Source organism: Manis javanica, chromosome 11, assembly GCF_040802235.1.
Source record: "Manis javanica isolate MJ-LG chromosome 11, MJ_LKY, whole genome shotgun sequence".
Classification (NCBI taxonomy): Eukaryota; Metazoa; Chordata; class Mammalia; order Pholidota; family Manidae; genus Manis; species Manis javanica.
The window spans coordinates 97615791-97633738 of record NC_133166.1 but is presented as its reverse complement, the minus strand read 5'-3'; the positions used below and the strand labels follow the sequence as shown (position 1 = coordinate 97633738).

The 17948-nt window shown below is 53.2% G+C and overlaps 1 protein-coding gene across 5 annotated transcripts in view; it reads left to right on the top strand.

Annotated features, from left to right (window-relative positions):
* Nucleotides 1-17948, top strand: part of TRAF5 (TNF receptor associated factor 5) — a 44230-nt gene continuing 26282 nt past the window's right edge. For 2 of the 5 annotated variants that reach the window (XM_073216974.1, XM_037015334.2), the window contains exon 1: nucleotides 1-138. The gene's annotated coding sequence lies outside the window, so the exon portion shown is untranslated. Of the gene's footprint in view, nucleotides 139-7125; nucleotides 7214-17948 lie in introns of all 5 variants that reach the window. The other 3 variants (XM_037015331.2, XM_037015332.2, XM_037015330.2) reach the window with 3 other exon arrangements.

Sequence of the window (17948 nt, the reverse complement as noted above, 5' to 3'; positions counted from 1 at the left end):
CGCGGGCGGGGTCTACGCGCCGGGTGGGGGGCTGGGAACCTCGCCCCCGCCTCGCCCCCGGCTCCCCGCGGCCGCTTGCTGCCGCGGTGGCGACGCGCCTGCCGACCGGCGCCAGCAGATCCCGTGGGGCAGCCACAGGTGAGTCGGCAGGACGCCGCCCGGGGACGAAGCCCCGCGGCCGGAGGGCTGGACTGAGGGGTCCGAGGAGCGCCCTTCGGCTTATCCCACTTACTTTGAAAGCGAAAGCGCCGCGGCTGCTTGAGCCCCGCCGCCGCCTCCCCGCGCCCCGCGCCCTCCCGGCGCCGGGCTGCTGGGTCCCCGGGCCTGGGCGCCCGTCCCTCTTGCGTCCCCCGAGTCTGTGACCCGCATGGGGCGGCGGGCGGGGGTCGGGAGAGGCCGGCGGGGCAGACGGCCGCTGCTGCGGGCGAGCGGGGCGGCGGGGCGGGCCCCTGGCGCCGGGTCCGGAGCGGCTTTCCCAGCTGAAGGCTGTGGCGAGGACGGAGACTGGGGGTCCCAAGCTGGGACCCGTGGACTGGGGCGACCAGGCCGAGGCTGGGGTGCGCAGGACCCGGCGGACTTCCAGGCGTGCCCCGCACACCTCACTGCAAAGCCCTGGCCCTGCCTCCACTTCTGCAAGACTTCGCCAGACAGAGCCCCCCAAATGAAACTTTAGTGTTGGAATGAATGGAAACCTTCACAAACTTCGATTGAGCGAGCTTATTTAGAAACACAACCCGTCACCCTCCAAGGCGGGCCCAAAGGGGTCCTGGAAGAAACCGGAGGGCTCGGAGAGGCGAAATGAGTTGCCCGGGACACCAGAGAACTGGTGGAATCGGATTCCCCGGACCAGATTGCCTCCCCCTCGTTACAGCTCTGAAGGGTTTTGGCAATTCTGAGACTTTTCAGTGAATACTTAGGGCCACGATCTTGCTGTTAAGCCCACTGGGCCTTTCCGCCGACTTTCTCGCCTGGTGCTGCCCCTCCTGCAGAGTTTCCATATTTGGCGATTTCAGATTTAGTTTCACGAGACTCAGCTGTGGGCTCGGCAGGCAGGGCTGCACCAGACGAGTGGGGAGGCCGGTGAAATGAGGCGAGGCGCCCCGCCCAGGCTCCCCTGCAGCCGCACCTACCACAGCCCTGGGCTCTGACCCGTGTCCTGTGGGGACAGGCCGCTAATAACCTGTATAATACAGTAAATATTTGAGCACAGGTGCTGTGTGAGAACTGAGCGAGGGCCAGGGGAATATGGTTCCTTCCTGCAGAGATACTTGCATTTTAAAAGGACTCTGGGAGACCTAAAAGGCAAAGAAACTGGTTTTGAGGTACTTCTGCAAATAGAACAGCTCTCGGTGTGTGTGAGATAATTTTAGGCAGGGAAAGGCTGGGTAGGACCTCTCAGATCCAGGGTCCAGCCGCCGGCTCTGCCTTGTGCACACACAGCCAAACGGGTGTCAACAGGATGGATGGTTAGTGCAAAACCCTTCCCACCTTCATACTCCCACCCCTGACTCCACTTTAAAGGGATGAGACAGGAATTCCTGTAGGAAAGATGGATGTGAGATGGCAGCAGAAAATGGCTAGCCCTTATAAAGGTTTTTTCATTGTTTTCCCTTTTGTGTTGTTTTGAACTCTGCGGAGTGGGTAGGCACTTAGATGCTGGAATCTTCCTCCCTGGGTCCTGCACACAGGCTGGAGAAAGCCTGCTGCCTGAGCTAGCCTCCGGAAGTCCTGTCGGAGAGGAGGTGACTTTCTCAGGTCCCAGGGTGGTGGTCTGGGGCCATGTTTCCATCAGGCAGCACCTGAGTACCTACCCACTGGCCGTGGGTGGCAGAGCGATGGAAAGAAGACAGGCTCCGACCACTGGCAGCACTGAAATGGGGGTATTTCAGTGGAGATGATTCGCAGCATGAGGTTACTGGATGGCTCTGAGTCAGTCCCATTAGGCCAGCCATGGGAAAGCCTCGTCAGCATGTAGACAGATAGAGCTTCTGTATTCTCTCAGTTTTACCGGGGAGGATTCTGAAGAAAAAATTGCTAATTCATTGTTTGTAAAGCTCTTTCTTTTTTAAAACATTTTCTCATTGCTGTTGTCATTTTTGTCCTCGTTTTGTCCCCCATGATATCCTTGCAAGTCAGGCCAAAGCAGGCTCATTGTCCACATCTCCCAGCTGGTAGGAGTGGAGCAGGGAGTGTGGTAACCCTTTGGGTTCCACTGCTGGGCCAGGACTGGGTGTCCGAGGTCTTCGGTTGTCTGCGGTAGGCTCCCACCCAGGTTTCTCAGAAAGCTGAATCTGCCCACCTCTTTCTCAGTCTCAGGGGTTGGCAAGGGACCCAGACTCTGATAACGCTTGTATGGTTTGTTCCTGACAACATGGAGCAAATTGTTCTGGAGACTGCCATGGCCCCTGCGTTAACAGACACCTTCTCTGTTGGCTCTACCAGCCGACTGAACTTAGGGCAAGACCTGTGTCTTTTCTCGTTTATGTCCTGGAATCTGGCATCAAGTTGGCCTAACCAAATGTTTGCATTGAGTTCATTTGAGTTGTGTCTCCCTTGTGCCTTGGGCTGCCAAGGATTGCTGGCTGGGGAACATGTGCTGGGCAGGGCTCTGGAGAGAGAGAGGGCGAGCTGCCCACAGTACTTACTTAGATCCCAGAAGTCAGAATAGTGCTATGTAATTTACAGATAGCCCATCTCTCCTGATTAACTCCTCACTGCTTCCCTGGGAGGAGGGAGGGGCAGGTGCTGCCCTTTCCACTTTACCTGGTTGCAAGCTGGGGCTCAGAAGTGACTTGAAAGACTGCACAGTATGTAGGGACCAGTCAGCACCCCAGCCCAAGTCTTCTGACTCCAACTCTTGAACTCTTCTCACAGCCTCTTGGCTAGAGGAAGCCAGGATTTTGGGCACAGGAAGGGCACGGGGACAGAAAGACATTCATCCTAGGCTGTCTAATACCTTTATCACTGATCCGGGCATTTATGAGCTAATGGACCAGAGGAAGTGGGAGCAGTCGCCGACCTGGTGTCTGAAAAGTTTTCCTGCCTAGGTGGTGGCTTTCTGTGAGGTTCCACTGTAGCAAGAGCTGTCACCCTGGTGGGGCTGTAGGGAGTGGATATCCATGGTATGTTGGGGGCAGTGAGGCACGTGCTGCCAGGCAGAAACAGTCCCCAAGACTGGCAGGTCTCCTGCCCCTGCTAAGGCCAGGCCTGGACCCCAGGGAGTGTCACTTGACCCAGAGAAAAGCTTTGTTTGGAGTGGCAGACAGCAGTCAACCCTTACACCCAACAGGCCCTGTCTTGGGAGGAAGTGGGCTCTAGGACCAGGGAGGAAATAAAAGTGAAAATACTCATCAGTTCCAACAGAAAAATTTGAAGTCCATTTGCAGTGACAGTGATGAGCACCCGCTCATATTGTTATCTGGAGGCAGGTGGTGGCACATGCTTAGATGGTGCTGGAGCAAGTGTCCATCTGAATGAACCTGCAGGTGCTGTGGCCCACGCTGAAGGCCAGAGCCCTGTGAGTGCCCCCCATAAGCTGGGAGGGGTGCCCATCGTGCTTTCTGTCGGCAGTTGCCCACATCTCCTTTCTTGACAGGTGCTCCGTCAGCTTCCCTCCTCACCCATTCCAAACATCCCTGGAATTTCCCCACTTATACTCCTGATCCAGCCCTCTCCTCCCTCTGAGAGATTCCGGCCATTGGTCCCTTACCACCGGCTCCTGCCCCTTCCCTACATGCTCAGTCTGTTAAACAGGAAGACCTGTGTTTCCCCAGCCCCTCTTCTCTCACTGTCACTGACAAGCTTCTAGAAAGAGCAGCCAGCATTTGTGCTCCATCCTCCCCGGGCACCGTGCACCTGCCGTGTGCTCAGATTGCCTGCTGAAGGTTTCCAGGGCCTGGTAATCCTCAGTCGCCAGCCTGCTTTGCAGCTGTTGCTCATCTCAGAGGGTGCCACCATCCCCACTCATGTTCCCTCCCTTGACCTCGAGCTTCTCATCCTCCTCCCACCCTGCGTGTGCTTGGTGTGGCACTGAGAGTGTGTCCTCGAGGCCGACCTTCTATTCCCCATGTTCCTCTTCCTAGAGCTCTCCTATCCTCCCAAGGCTTAAACCAACACCCCTAAGGATACGCTAATCAAGTCTCTGATCTCTCTCTCTTCCAGGCCAGTTTGATTTGTGATACACAAAATCTTCACTGGGGTGTTTCAGGAGCACCTTAGACACAACTGCCTCCCTGTGTGTTCTCCGTAACCCTTGCGGACATCACTGCTCACCCTTAGTTCCGTCTGCCCTGTCTCCTCGAGCCTGTCCTGGTCCGCTCTCTATTCCCTGGGCTACTGCCTGAGTTCCCATCCACCCGACCTCTTTTGTACTACTGTAATTGTCCCTTCTCTCGCTACCCTGCCCTTCTGTTTTCTCTTCCCCTCTGCTGCAGAGGGGCCTCCTTAATGCACAGCCTAATCAAGACCTACTGCTTTCACTGATGTCATAGTGGAAATAGTGCAGACCTCAGAATCTGGCAGGCCTGGGTTTGAATCTGGATTCATGACTTGCTGGTTGTAGTTGTTTGATCTGGGCAAGTTGCCCAGCTTCCACAAGCTTCTGTATTCCCACTAGTAAACAGAGATAATAACATTGCCCATGTGGGTTGCTGAAAGGATTAAGCAAGTCAGTGTATACACAGAGCCTAGTGTCTGGTGGGGACTCAGTTAAGCTGGTTTTCTTCTTCCAGGTGTTTGATAGCAAAATGGCACTGTAGGGTCCCTGGGGACGTGCAAAGTGTGCATTTAGTGTAAAGGCATTCAAATTCAAATTAAAAACAAACAAGCGAAAGAGCTGCTCTGTGCCAGGGTAGACCATTATTTAAACTAGCCTACTGCTGCCACTTGGCAATTTCTAGACCAAGCAGACCTCAGGTGCCAGGGTAGGTGAACTGGGACAGGGCATGGTGGGGATAAGCTGGGATGAGTCGTTGGCAGGCCAAGGGCAGAGAGGAGGGCAGGCAGCATCAGATAATGGAAGCCCAACTGCTGGGGGTGGGTTTCTGGGGCAGGATTCCAGTCTTTAAAAGAACTTGGGGCAGAGCAGCTGTGGCCTTGGAGAAATAATAGTACTGGGCAGGGAGGCCACACAGGGACCCAGCAGAAGAAATAAAATGGATTTGGGAAGCAAAATCAGGCGCTGGCTTGATCACCAGGAGCCGGAGCAGTTACTTGAGAGAGGATCCAGCTATGAGGTCAGAGCAGGGTGGGGAGTGAGGTTCCCTGGTGCCAGGCTGCGAGCCAGAGCCCTTCTGTGCTCCCTTCCCAAGGGGGGTGGCGGGGAACAGCCAGGCCATGCTCTGAGCCTTCTGTTAGAGGCGCCCTTGGTGCTGGAGGATGGAAGCAGGTGGTGGGGTGCAGCTGCCAGTTCATGAAAGGCTGCCTTCAGCCTCTGTGATGTTAGGATTCAGAGGAAGAGACGGAGCAGGTACCTGTGATACAATCTAGGAACATTTACTCATGCTTCCCCGGGTCAAAGGCAGAAAATAATTTAACATAAAAGCAAAGGCTTAAGTGCTCAGTAGATGCAGAATAGAAGCAATTAAACAATCTAGTAGGGTTATTCCAGAAAGCCCTCCTGAGGAGTGAGAAGCGGTGGAGAGGAGGGCTGGACAACCTTGGATTTGGGGTAAAGGCGTTTCAAAGGGATACAGGACTGTGTGAATGATTGAGCTTCATGGATGGGAAGCAGTTATTCTGCAGCTGATTTCCTTATGTTGAGGTGGTTTATTTGAAAAACCAGGCTTTGGCATGCTGCTTCAACCTCTCCATAGTACTCTAGGAGACCTTCCTCGGAAATGGCCAACGCCAGCTTAGCTGTAGGCAGCCACCCACTAAATTCTTTCAATCCCTCCTTGATACTAACAGTTCCAATTGTGTGACTTCAAGTGGCTCACTCCACTGACACTAGATCATTCCAACACGTGTGGCCTCTCCAGTCTCCGTCTCTTCCAGCTCACAACTGTAATGCTTGATTTTCGTAAGATCAGCTCTGTATAGGCCACATTAAACAGTTGCAGGGCCTTCCGCACCTGGCTTATCTATTCCTACACCTGGCTTATCTATTCCTAATTTTTCTTCATATCATTTCTTCCACCTGAAATGCCTCCTGTTTTAATATGCTAATTAATGCCCCCCTCACCTTTTCAAAGAAAAATCAAAATTCATCTCTTTTTAGGAAGGCTTCTGCCTTGGGGGTTTCTGAGACCATGCCGTGATTTGCTAGGAGGACTCACAGGGTTCATCCTATAGTTGTACAGCTGTGATTTATTACAGCGAAAAAATACAAAGCATAGTCAGCAAAGGGGAAAGGCACTCAGGGCCAAGTGCAGAGAAACTAAGCACAAGCTTCCAAGAGGCTTCCCTCAGTGGAGCCACATAGGACGTAGTTTCTCCAGCACTGAGTGAAATGTCCCCCAGAGAAGCTCATCAGAGACTCAGTGACCAGGGTTTTTATTGAGGACTGGTTATCTAGGTGCCTTCTACCTAGCATATACCAAAACTCCAGATTTCCAGAAGAAAACAGGTGGTCAGCATAAACCACATCATTTGCAGAACAGTCTAGGCACAGTGAGCCACCTTATCAGTTAGGGAACCTGCCCGAAATCCACCTTCCCAGCAGATAGCAGCCAAGGGCCATCCTTGCAAGCAGACCTTCCTAAGAGGAGCAGTCTAGGCCTGCTACGGTAACTGTTTTCTGCACGGCTTTCCTGCAGTTCCACCTGCCAGTGCCTAACAATGGTCATGCATCGAGAAAATCACCCCAACAAGGAGCTAGGAGACCTGTGTTCCACCTACTGCTGGGTGACTCTTTGAACCCCTCAAACTCTATTTTCCTCCCTCATTTGGAAAAGTGGAATTGTCATTTTTGTTTGTAGACCCCAAGGGGGACGTGAGAGCCAAAAAAGAAGACGCGGTGGGTCGTCGCACTTCCCCTCGTGGGGCACACCGCCTGCATCTCAGGCAGTGAGTGGGCGCCAGGGACAGTGTGGTGTAGTGACTTGGATAGGAGGCAAGCACTGAATCCTCACCCAGCACTGACCAGCTGTGTTGCCTCCAACACGTTATATAAACCTCTGTTTTCAGCAGCTAGGTGGGGCTGCTGTGTGGAGATTGCTTCGGAGCAGCAAGTGTGTGAGGGGGCACCAGCTATCAGGCTGTTCCAGTGGCCCAGGTGAGAGGGGATGGTGGCTTCCATCAGGGGTCGGTGGTTTTGGGTGGGGACAAGTAGGCGGAATGTATCTGTGAGGAGCATTCAGGGGCCCTCGGTGACTGGAGGTGGGGGCTGCGGAGACAGCGTTACGGGGAGTGATGCCGGGTGAGGAGTGGGTCCGCACCAAGGGGGGGGCTTTGGAGAGAGCAGCCAGGAGAGGAGAATCGGTTCAGTGTTACGTGTGTGTTGGCTTTAGGATGCCTGCAGGCTGTTCAAAAGGAGACACTAGATGGGGCGTAGCATGTGTGGGTGTAGAGGCAGAGGAGCTGACTGGGCTGAGGAGAGCCAGTTGGAGTTGTTCGTTCTACGTGGTGTTTGATGCCAGGACTGTAGTTGCAGGAGCTAAAGGCAAAAGTGTTTTGGGGGAGAGCCTGGAGGGTCAGCTGTGTCAGGTGTTGCTGAGGGGGCCAGGTGGGATGAAGACAGAAAACTCACCTTTGGTGTTAGTGGCCCAGAAGTCACTAGGGACCGTGGTGGGGGTGTTAGCCAGGCCAGGGTGGCTGAGGACGGGACTGAAGAGAGCCCGGAGGAGGCAGGCACCCCACAGTGTGTGGGGGCGGATGAGTGAAGAAGGTTGGCTGTGAGAGGGAGGCTCGGGTTTTAGAGAAATGCAGGAGACCCCTGGCAGTGCTGCTGAAGGGAGCCCCCTGAAGGGGAGCGGTTGGGGGCGCAGCACGTGGAGTGGGTGGCAGTTGACACCAAAGACCCCCAAAGCAGCCGGAGTCCAGTGCAGGTGGAGAGCCTGGCCTGATTCAGAGGCCCCCTTAGCCACAGCCCTGGGGGGGGAAGGGGCCCCACGCGGGAAGGTGCGCCGGTCTCACAGCAGGAAGTGGAGGTAGTTCTGGGCCGAAAACTGCTATTTTTTTCTGTGCAGTAGGAAGTGAAGTTTCCTGGCGAGCCTGGGGGGCGTGGCCAAGGTTCGTGGAGAGGAGAAAGGTTTGAAATAGATGCTGAAAACAAGAGAGTGGGCTGAAAAGGGAAACCTGGCTCTCCGTTCTTACCTGTTGCCATGATGAAACCTCCAGAAAAGAGCCTGGCAAGTGTGATTGGAGCTCTCTAGCACCAGGTGAAGCACCCATGCGTGTTTATTGAATTGACCTGAGGGCTTGTCTACCTTTAAAAATGCTCCTCAGTGTCTTCCTATCCTTCCCAGGTACCTGGCTCCCCTCCCCAGGAGTTAGTTCACACTTTCAGCCCCATGGGGCTAGAGCAGCTCCCGGTACCAGCTACCCCTCCCCAGGCTGGCCATCACCAGCCAGCTTTGCCTTCTCTAGCTGAAAGGGGTAGCATTTCAGGACTTACCGACAGCTGAAATAAGAAGTGCTGGGCACCAGGAAGTGCTGAGCTGCGTGGGAAGGAGGTGGCCTGCTTTCTGCAGAATAAGGCAGCCGTGCAGTCTTTCCGTAGTATCTGTTCAGTGCCTGTCATGAGCACTGTCTAGGTCTTGGTTCCTTAGTAAACAACAGCAGCATCTCAGACCTCACAGAGCTTATATTCTGGCAGGAGAAGGCAGACAGTAAAGAAGTAAACATATAACCCGCTAGGTGGTAATTAGTGCAGAGAAGCTGCATTTCCTTGGGGGTTGGCCAGCAAAGGCCTCACTTATGAGGTAACATCTGAGCAGGTACCTGAAACGAGGGAACAAGCCATTCAGGTGTCAGGGAAAGGAGCGTTGCAGACATGGGGACACGTGTGGCCTCTCCAGTCTCCGTAGGCTCTTCTACTAGTCAAGAAAAAGCGAGGCCGTTGTGGTGGGAGTGTGCGTGTGAACAGGAGGAAAGCTCTAGGAAATAAGACAGAGAACGGAGGGCAGGTCACATGGGATGCTAAGGACGCTGGCTTTTACCCTGAGTGAGATGGAGCCATGGGCGTAGAGGAATGACACGTCTGACCTGTTTTTAAAAGGAGGGCACCGGCTACTGGACTGTGACTCGGCCAGCGGGGAGGGACAGAGGGAGGGGACAGCTGGCACACTTATGCTGTGAGCAGTGGGGAGGTGGCAGCGGCTTGGCTCAGAGTGGGTGGGCTGAAATGGTGAGCAGTGGGAAGTGTGTTTGGAAGAAGAGCTGATGGGATTTGGTGTTGTGGGGTGGAGCGTAAGAGGAGCCAAGGATGACTGTGGAGGTTTTGGTCCAAGCAACAGGGTGATTGATTGGTGGTACCATTGAACCAAGCAGGAAGAAGGCTGTGGGAAGAGCAGGTGGGGAGGGTTGGATGTACTACGTTTGAGATCCCTCTTAGTAAACAGATGTGGAGAAGTGGGCCAGGCAGTTAGAATCAGAGGTCCAGATTGCAGGTGGAAGCCGGGGGCATTGTCAGCCATAGATGGCATTTAAGGCAGGCTCGCTCACCAGAAGAAGGAGTATAGTTAGAAGAGAGGAGAGGTCCAGCCCCAGGCTGGAAACTCAGAGACGTGGAGGCAGGGAGAGGCCAGTGAGGAGGAGAAGTGATCTAGAAGCTGGCACAATGGTCCAACTTGGTGCTACTTACATGGTAATGGGGAGTAGACTCTAGCACGGGAACTTGTTTAAAAAGCAGACTTCTAGCTACTCTCAGTAGGAGAACTATATCAATCAGGGGAGGCTAAACTCTTGTAACAAATAGGCCTCCAACACAGAGGTCTGTTTCTCTGGGGTAAGGTGTCCAAGCCAGCATTTTTATCGTGCTCTAAGGTGCATTTTTAAGACCTGACTGCTCTGGAAATGTTGCTGTGCTTTGCATATAGATGTGATCCCCATCAGGACTGCAGACTTCAGGAACAGGCATTTCTGGTACCTTGGCGTCCTGTCCCATCCACCCGCCTCCCACAATAGGACAGGTGCAGACTTCTGCATGGAGCAGGCACTGAATAAATGCTGGCCAGGAGTGAAGGATAGACATGCATAGATATTAGGAGCTTATTTATGTGCCAGGCACTGTGTGCTTGTAATTTACGTGGATTCGCACAATTCATCTTAACTCCAAGCCTCAGAGGCAGGTAGTGTTGTCGTCCTGCTTTCTAGGCAAGGAAAAGATGACCCACAGAAACAAATGGCAGCAGAGACTGAATGCCGGTGGTTGGCTCCGGGGCTGGTCTCTAGGCTGTGCTTCCTCTCATTAAGACCTCCCTTTTGGTGCTGGTTGGGATATGGTACATCTTCCCCCAGCCATGACACAGAGAAAAGAGCACTGGACTTGGAGTCAGAAAGCCTAGGTTCAAGTTCCTGTTCTGCCACAGGCTAGCTGTGCAATTTGGGGCACACCACTTGACAACTCAGGGTCTCAAGTACTTCATTGGAAATGATGGGTGGTGTTGTCACAGGGCTAGCATGAGGACTTGGTGTGATACTGTATGTAAAAATATATACTGCAAAGTTCTGGCATGTGTAAAGTGGTATTATTATTATTATTACTATTATTGTTGTTATCACCTTGAAAAATCAAGCCATGGATGCCCTGAGATTACCCAAAAGAACTGCCAGAGGGAAACCCAACAGGCCTTGCTTCAACCAGAACTGTTCCTCTGTACACTTTCATGTCTGATGTTCCTGCACGAGACTTGATTTGATGAGTTTCACTGTTTTTAAAAAATTGTGAAACCCTTGGCTAGCTGATCCCTGAGGTTCTCCCATAGTTGACTGGCCCAGTTGTGGTGGTGGTGGAGGGGAGCCACTCTTTCAAATTCTTTTTGCTTCTCTTGGGTCCCATCTCCCCCTCCACTCTTCATCTTCTGTTATCTGGGTCAAGACCGTCAGTCTCAAGAACCTGATGTCAAGCATTGCCCCCAAGAGCTGCAATGTTCCACAAGCTAGACTCTTGGATGCCCACCCATGAGGGGGCATGGCGGACCTCAGGAAGCTTCTCCTCTCAGGGCTGGGGTGAGAGGGCCACCTCTGGTCTCGTCTGCTTTCTCACTGGGCCACGGTCAGAGCTGGCCTCACTGCTGGTCTAGAGGGGGTTGCCTGTCTGCCTCTCACAACCCTGAACTCATGCTCCAGCCACAGAAGCCCTCAGCTCTGAGGCAGTCAGCAGGTGGTAGTATGTCACACCTCTGTGGTCAGCTTTGGAGAAAGGACCCTCATACAAAGGCAGCCGTGCACGGGAATGTGTGGGAAGGTGAGGAACAGCTGGAATGATGTTGCCCTTTGGAAGCCAAGAGTTGCCTAAGGTCAAGCCAAGGTTTCTGAATCCTTGGCTGTCTGGTCTGTAGCCTAGTTAGGATGGTCTCAGGTCTCTCCCCTTTCCTCAGGGCATCCTTAGGCCAGGGAGCATGGCATTGGGCAAAGGCTGGGCCTAGTCCTCTGCTTAAAAGTGCTCCTGAATTCCAGGGAGCATTTGGTACTTCCTTCTAGAAACCCTAGACTATTGTCTGTTGGCTCTGTATCCAAGTGTCCATGTCACTGTGCCTGCATGTCACTGTAATCTCCATCCCTTCCTGGGATTAATGTGCTCTGTCTTCCTGTCTGTGTGAGAAATTAGGGCGATCAGAAAGGGAGAAGGGGGAGAGAACGGGGAGTCTGAGGTGACAGCCCCACGAGGTGATCAAGTGGGGAACCCCACCTGCATTCAGAAATACAGTCTGGCTGGGGATGAGGGAGCCTTTCAAATGAGGAGAGGTAGGAGTGTGGCAAGAACAAGGGCAGAGGGCTGACCCAGGCTCCGGGGAGCCCCTCAGGGAGCCCAGAGGTGTGGTCAGGGGTGGGAGGAGAACCAAGTAGCCCAGCATCCCCAGGGCCAAGGGATCAGAGAGTTTCTAGAAGGAAGTACCAAATGCCATATAAAGGGCAGAAGGTTGACAATTTAGGAGAGACTAGTCCACAAGTCAGATTTTATGATTGTAGTTTAGATCATCAAACTAATACAGTATGGTCTCCCAAACAACATAGAGCATCACGCACCCATGCCGTGCAACACCCAGAAGATCTGGGCCCCAGCCTGATTCCAGGGCAGAATACAGATGACTAGGAGAGTAGGGAAGGCTGCAGGGAGATGCCCAGGGGGTTTGATGGGGCTACAGGTCTGCAGGCACTGCCCAGGAGCCAGGAATGGAGGGGAGGGGACAGGGAGAAAGTGGCCGCTGGAGGCGTTGCTGGGCTAAGGTTGAGGGGACCAAAGCCCTCTTCTGGGAGGGGCGGGGGTATGAGGAATCTGGCCGACGAGCTGTAATATTGCTGTTTGCCCATCAGTGCCTGCATGTAGTAGGTTCTCAGCAAAGGAGTGATTTACAAAAGTGATTGATTGAGTGAATTTATGTTTAGGGGGAGACAGTCCAAAGTGAACATGAATTCAAAATAACACATCTGGTGAATTGGGAGGAAAAGGCATTTGGAGGATGAAGTAGAGAAATGAGAAAAATGGCAACAGGAAGGCAGCTCCAGGTAGAGGAGAAGCATTTCCCTTAGGGAGGGGTCCCAGGTGAGGGACAGTGGCACCCAAGATGGGGGGTGGCGTCTGGAAGAGCCATGGGCTCATGTGCAGCCTGCGGGTGCCAGTGCTGTGCCTGCGTGGCTCCTGGCTGTGCCCCCAGCCCAGCAGGAGTGTTGCCTGTTGGGATGGGGGCGCTCGTGGGACCTGCTACTCATCACTTCACTCTGGACCCCGACAGAGGAATACAAAGTACAGAGGAAGCACAGCCCATTCACAGCAAACAGGCGCGGAGGAACGCATGGGAAGCACATAGGAGGGAAGCAGGAAGGTTTCGGCAGGTCTCAAGGGGGCCCACGCAGCTGCCTCCTCACTTGAAGGGGTGTCTTAAGGAAAAGGGATTAGGCTCTTTCCCTTGGTCCCAAACAACTCCTGACCTTCCTCCCTCCCTTTGCACTGTTTCTGCCCCATCCCAGGGAACAGCGCGGCCGCCACCTAGAGTGAGGCCCAAATCTTAGTTCCTCCCTGACTTTAAGCCTCATATCCTGCACTGCATCCTCTTGATCTGACTGAAAATATACCCCCCCCCACACCGCACTCTGCTGCATTTCCGTAGCCCAGGCTGTGCCACCTCTTCCCGGTCCCCACCTGCATGAGCAGCAGCCCTAAGGCTCTCCCACTGCCCCAGTCCTCGCGGCCCACCCTCTACTCGGCATCCAGAATGGTCCTCAGATTCCAGAGCAGACTGCCAGAGTCTCCTGAAAATACTCAGCTATCCTCTGCTCCTGGGACAGACCACACTCCTTCCTCTTGCCCTACATGTGGTCAGCCCTGGCCTCCCCTCTGCTTCTCAAACACGGCAACTCCTTCCCAGACCTGGTCATTAGCCCTCCTGTCCCCTGTGCCGTCAATGGCCTTCCTGCCGTCGCTCACACTTAGCGCTTTGCATTCTCTGGTTGCTGTCCAAGTATTGCCTCTTCCGTGAGGCCTGCCCATCCGCAGTGGCCGCTCCTATTCCTTTATTATCTCAACATCCTGTTTATTTCTTCAAAGAACTTACCACAGACCGTAGTTACCCCTTTGGTTTGTGCTTCCCCATCTTCCTCCACTGGCTTGTAAGCCCCACAGGAGCAGCTTGGAGCTTCTCTGTCTTGTTCTCCCCAGTGCCCGGAGCCTGGTTCAGGGCCTGGCATGTCAGGCAATCAGGTTATCCTTGCAGTGGGAGATGTGGATGGAGGGGCCATGAGACAAATGCTTAAGGATAATAGTAATAGTAATAACAGTTCTCATAGCACTTCCTATGTGCCACCATCATAATCTCTTTGTATGTGGGGTGGGGGTCAGCAGACTTTCTCTGTAAAGAACTAGTTAGTAAGTATTTTAGGCTTTAGGTCATGTGGTCTGTGGCACAACTGCTCAACTCTGCTGTAGTAGCAAAAGAACCCTGGATGATATGAAAATGAATGAGTTCTGATAAAACCTTATTTACAAAAACAAAGGTGGGCCGGCTGACCCTGGATGCATAGTATTAATTTATTTAATCTTCAAACATTGTATGAGGTAATTATTATCATTTTCACCATTTTACACATGAAGACACTGATATGCATAGACACTAAGTAACTTGCCTGAGGTCATGTCTGTTTAGGGATAGAACGTCAATATGAGCCCAGGCAGAGGCCACTCCAGAGGCCATGGTGGTAACCACGAAGCCACATTGCCTCTTGGTGGACCTTGGAGAAGCAGGGAGGAGCCCCAGCTCCTCCTTATCCCCTGGAGCCTCCCACTGCTGATGCCTCTCCAAGTTGCCCCACTGGGGATGGTAATAGAAGTATGTGTGTCACGGGGCTGCTATCAGGATTAAAATGAGGCAATGCATATAAATAGCTGGTGCTGAGCCTAGATGTAGCCTCAGTAAGTGTAATCCTGACCTGTATATCCACCTCCAGCCCTTAGGTTCCATTCACATCTTTCCATATTGTCCCCTTGCCCTGTGCCTGCCTCATTCAGATGGGCATTAGGTTGTCCTTCCAGTAGCCCTTTCCCCCTGAGGCCTCTTGTTAATCTTCAGTTTCCCTTCTTATTTACCTAACGTTGACTGCGTTCTCTGTGCCAGGCATTGGGCTAGCTCTGAGGGTCCGTAGCTGATGAGGACAGCCTCTCCCTCAAGGAGCACCTGTGCTGCCCTGGACAGCAGAGGGGACTGGGATAAAGTTGGAGCTGAGAGTGGAGGCTGAGAGTACAGCAGTCAAGCTTCCTAAGGAGGAAGCTTTTATGTGGAAGGACCAGAGGGGCTTTCTTTATTTTTTTTTCTCTCGGTCCAAGTTCTTAGAGCTGGCCTGAAAGGTCCCCTTGCAGCCTTTGCCTGGAGCCGATGGACTCTGGATGGCTCTGAGCACTCCACTTTCGCTCACAGTTCCCTGTGAGTGCACCCGCCATTAAGGCAGCAGCTGCTACAGGGTGCATGTGGGTGGGGGGCAGGAATGCCCTTCAGCCCTGAACCCCCTTGTCTTCACCAGCAGTGCATTGTTGTGCTTCCAGGAAAATGAGGAACCAGGGGTTTCCTGCCGGCTTGGAGAGAAATCACACTTCTCTTCAAAGGAATTAAAGTCATACCCACATCATTCATTCTGTGCCCAAGAAAACCCTCTTCTGTGAAAGTGCAGGGACAAGAAGAGAACACATACCTCACCTCTGCCTCTGAAGTAGCAAAGCCAGCCCAGCCAACCCCGTGGGTAGAACAAAGGGTCAGTGGGCTGTTGTCACATACTGTCTGGCTGCTGTGCCATCACCTGGTCTCTGCATGGTTTCCCGCCACATTAGGTCTGATGGAAAATGGTCTCATTCCTTCTGCGGTTCTCCAAGGCCCTTCCTCTTTGTCTGACCCTCATGGTTAAAGGTGAATGAAAACAAAACCAGTTTCTCCCAGAGGTCACACAATGGTTGTGACAGTGGTGGTGTGTTAAGCTGTGGGACTGTGGAGAGGGGGAAGAGGTCAAGGGTTGGAGCAGGGACCCTAGCAGTTGTCCTGACAGGTTTCATCTTCAGAGGGAAGGTCTTTCTGGACAGTTGGAGACAAGCTTTGATAACAATTCAAGCCTGTCTCAGTTCTCCCTCGTGCCATGGGGACAAAACGTTAGATAAAGGACTTTTCTCTTTCTTCTTCCTCTTCTTCTGCACCACCACACCCCCTGCCCCCTCTTCTCTTTATTTTCCTGGTAGTAGCTCTTCTTCCTGGACTTGTAGAATCTCAGAATTCAAGGGCCAGAAGCGACCCTGAGAGAAGGCACTGCCTCTCCTGGCTGGTGAGCACCTGGATGTCCAGCCATTCCCTCGTAGAATACTGCCTGGGGCACAGATCCCAGAGGCTCCTTGGCCTCCGCCATTTCCACGCCTCCTCATCACTAACCACAGCCTCTCCTTTAGTTCAGGCCCTGCATTGGGTCTCAGATGGGTTTGTGGGGGACACAGTGCAGCCTCCCCCTGTTGCTGAAGGGCGTGTCAGGGAGTTGACTCCTTAGGTTTCTGGCGAGGCCTGAGCAGAGCCAGGAAAGGGCCGGTTGCCTCCCAGTAGCCCGTCCTATGACTGGCAGCTGTCAGTGGTCAGGGGGTGTTGCCCCTCAGCTGCCCATGGCTCAGGGTCCATCTGGGGCACCTCCGGCCAGACTCTGTGCTCCAGCTTATCACCTAAACCCCATAGGTGTCTGTGCCAGAGAAAACAGTCTCTCCTGACTCTGTACTTCTCTGTGCCCTCCCTCAGCAAGGAGCCCTGGGGAAGCCTGTGGCCTCTCCCACAGTCCTCCAGCTCCTTCCAGGGAGCTGGACATTTAACTGCACCCCAAGAGCTTTTGTCTAATCCAGTCACTAGCTGTAGGGATCTCAGACCTCGTAAGGGGTGGAGGGTCACACAAAGCTAAATGGACATGACTTTGGCCAAAGCAGCACCAGTTAAGTCCCAAATGGGGAGGAACACAAGGGCCAGACAGCAGACGCCAGCTTCAGGGAGTTTCCCAGTGCTGTCACTCTGGGATGTCTAATCTCCTGAGATCTCATTTTCCTGACATAGAGCTAAGCTGTTATGTCAACTGCCATCACTTAAGGGACAACCAAATTCTTTGTAAAGTGAAAGAAACAATGATTGATACCACAAAAGAAATGTGGCCAGTGCTAGGAATCATAATTTATTCTGGAAGAGATGTTAGATGCCAGCTGGTCTGATCCACCCCACCCCCCTACAGCTGTCCCTAAGGCACCCACTGCCCGCATCGGCCTCTCCCTTGCTACTGTCCTTCGTCCTCCCCCATCGGTGCCATCATTTACCCAGTTTTCTAAACCAGAACCAGGAGTCACTCTCCACTCAGCCCTGACATCAGATCCGTTTCCAAGTCTAGGCATTTTTTTTTTTAAGAGAAAGGAATATTATCAGAAAAATGTACTTCCATAGCTGATCATCTGCCAAGTCTATGCATTTCATCTCAGAAGTGCCTCTCAGACGTGGCTTCTCTTCGCCCCTGCCTCGGATCAGGCTGCCCTCCTCCTCTGTGGTCTGCTGTCGTGACCTCTCCATGCTCCCTGCACGGGCCTGTCCTCTGTTCATCATCAATAAAGAGAGGAAACCCATGGGGTAACATTTGGAATTCCTGACTGTACACTCAGAGAACCTCCCCCTGAGCCCGTGAGCTCCTCCCCATGCTCTCCACACTGGTGGCGCACAGAGACCCTTCCAGGTGTTTCCAACAGGAAATTTAGTTACACAGGGATCAGCTACATGGGGGATGGCAAAGCTCGGAAGCCAACCGGGAGACTCAGAGTGAGGCAACTCGAAGATGAGTTGTAGCAGAAAGCTGCCCACCCCCTCTAGAACTGAGGGGGACAAAGGGAGGAAATGGTGTTTCCAGAGCTGAGGAGCTGGGGACCACACTGGGCCTGCCCAGCCGGTACGAGTTCACAGAGAAAGGAGCCATCTGGTGGTGATTGAAGCCCTGAAGGAGACCCTCTCTCTGATGAGATGCTGCCCAGTAGGGACAGAGGAGAAATACTGGCTTTTCCCTACCTGCCACCCTTCAGTCTCCGGGCAGTGCCTCTCATTGGCCAGAACCTAGCCAGAAGCCAGGGAGCCCAGAAATCAGAGACTATGGGGGTCACCCCTTAGCCCTTCTCATGATGCAGGGCAAAAGGGCAGAGAGTGGGTCTGAGAGCAGACAGACAAGTGACTGGCATGTTCCCTGAATTCTACTTCAGCCAGTTAATTACTCACTGTTCCAGAACTTCTGTGATACCCTTGGAGAAGTTCTTTTATCTCCTTCATGTACAAGATGACTCTCCCTTCTTGAAGAGTGGCTGAGATGTTTTC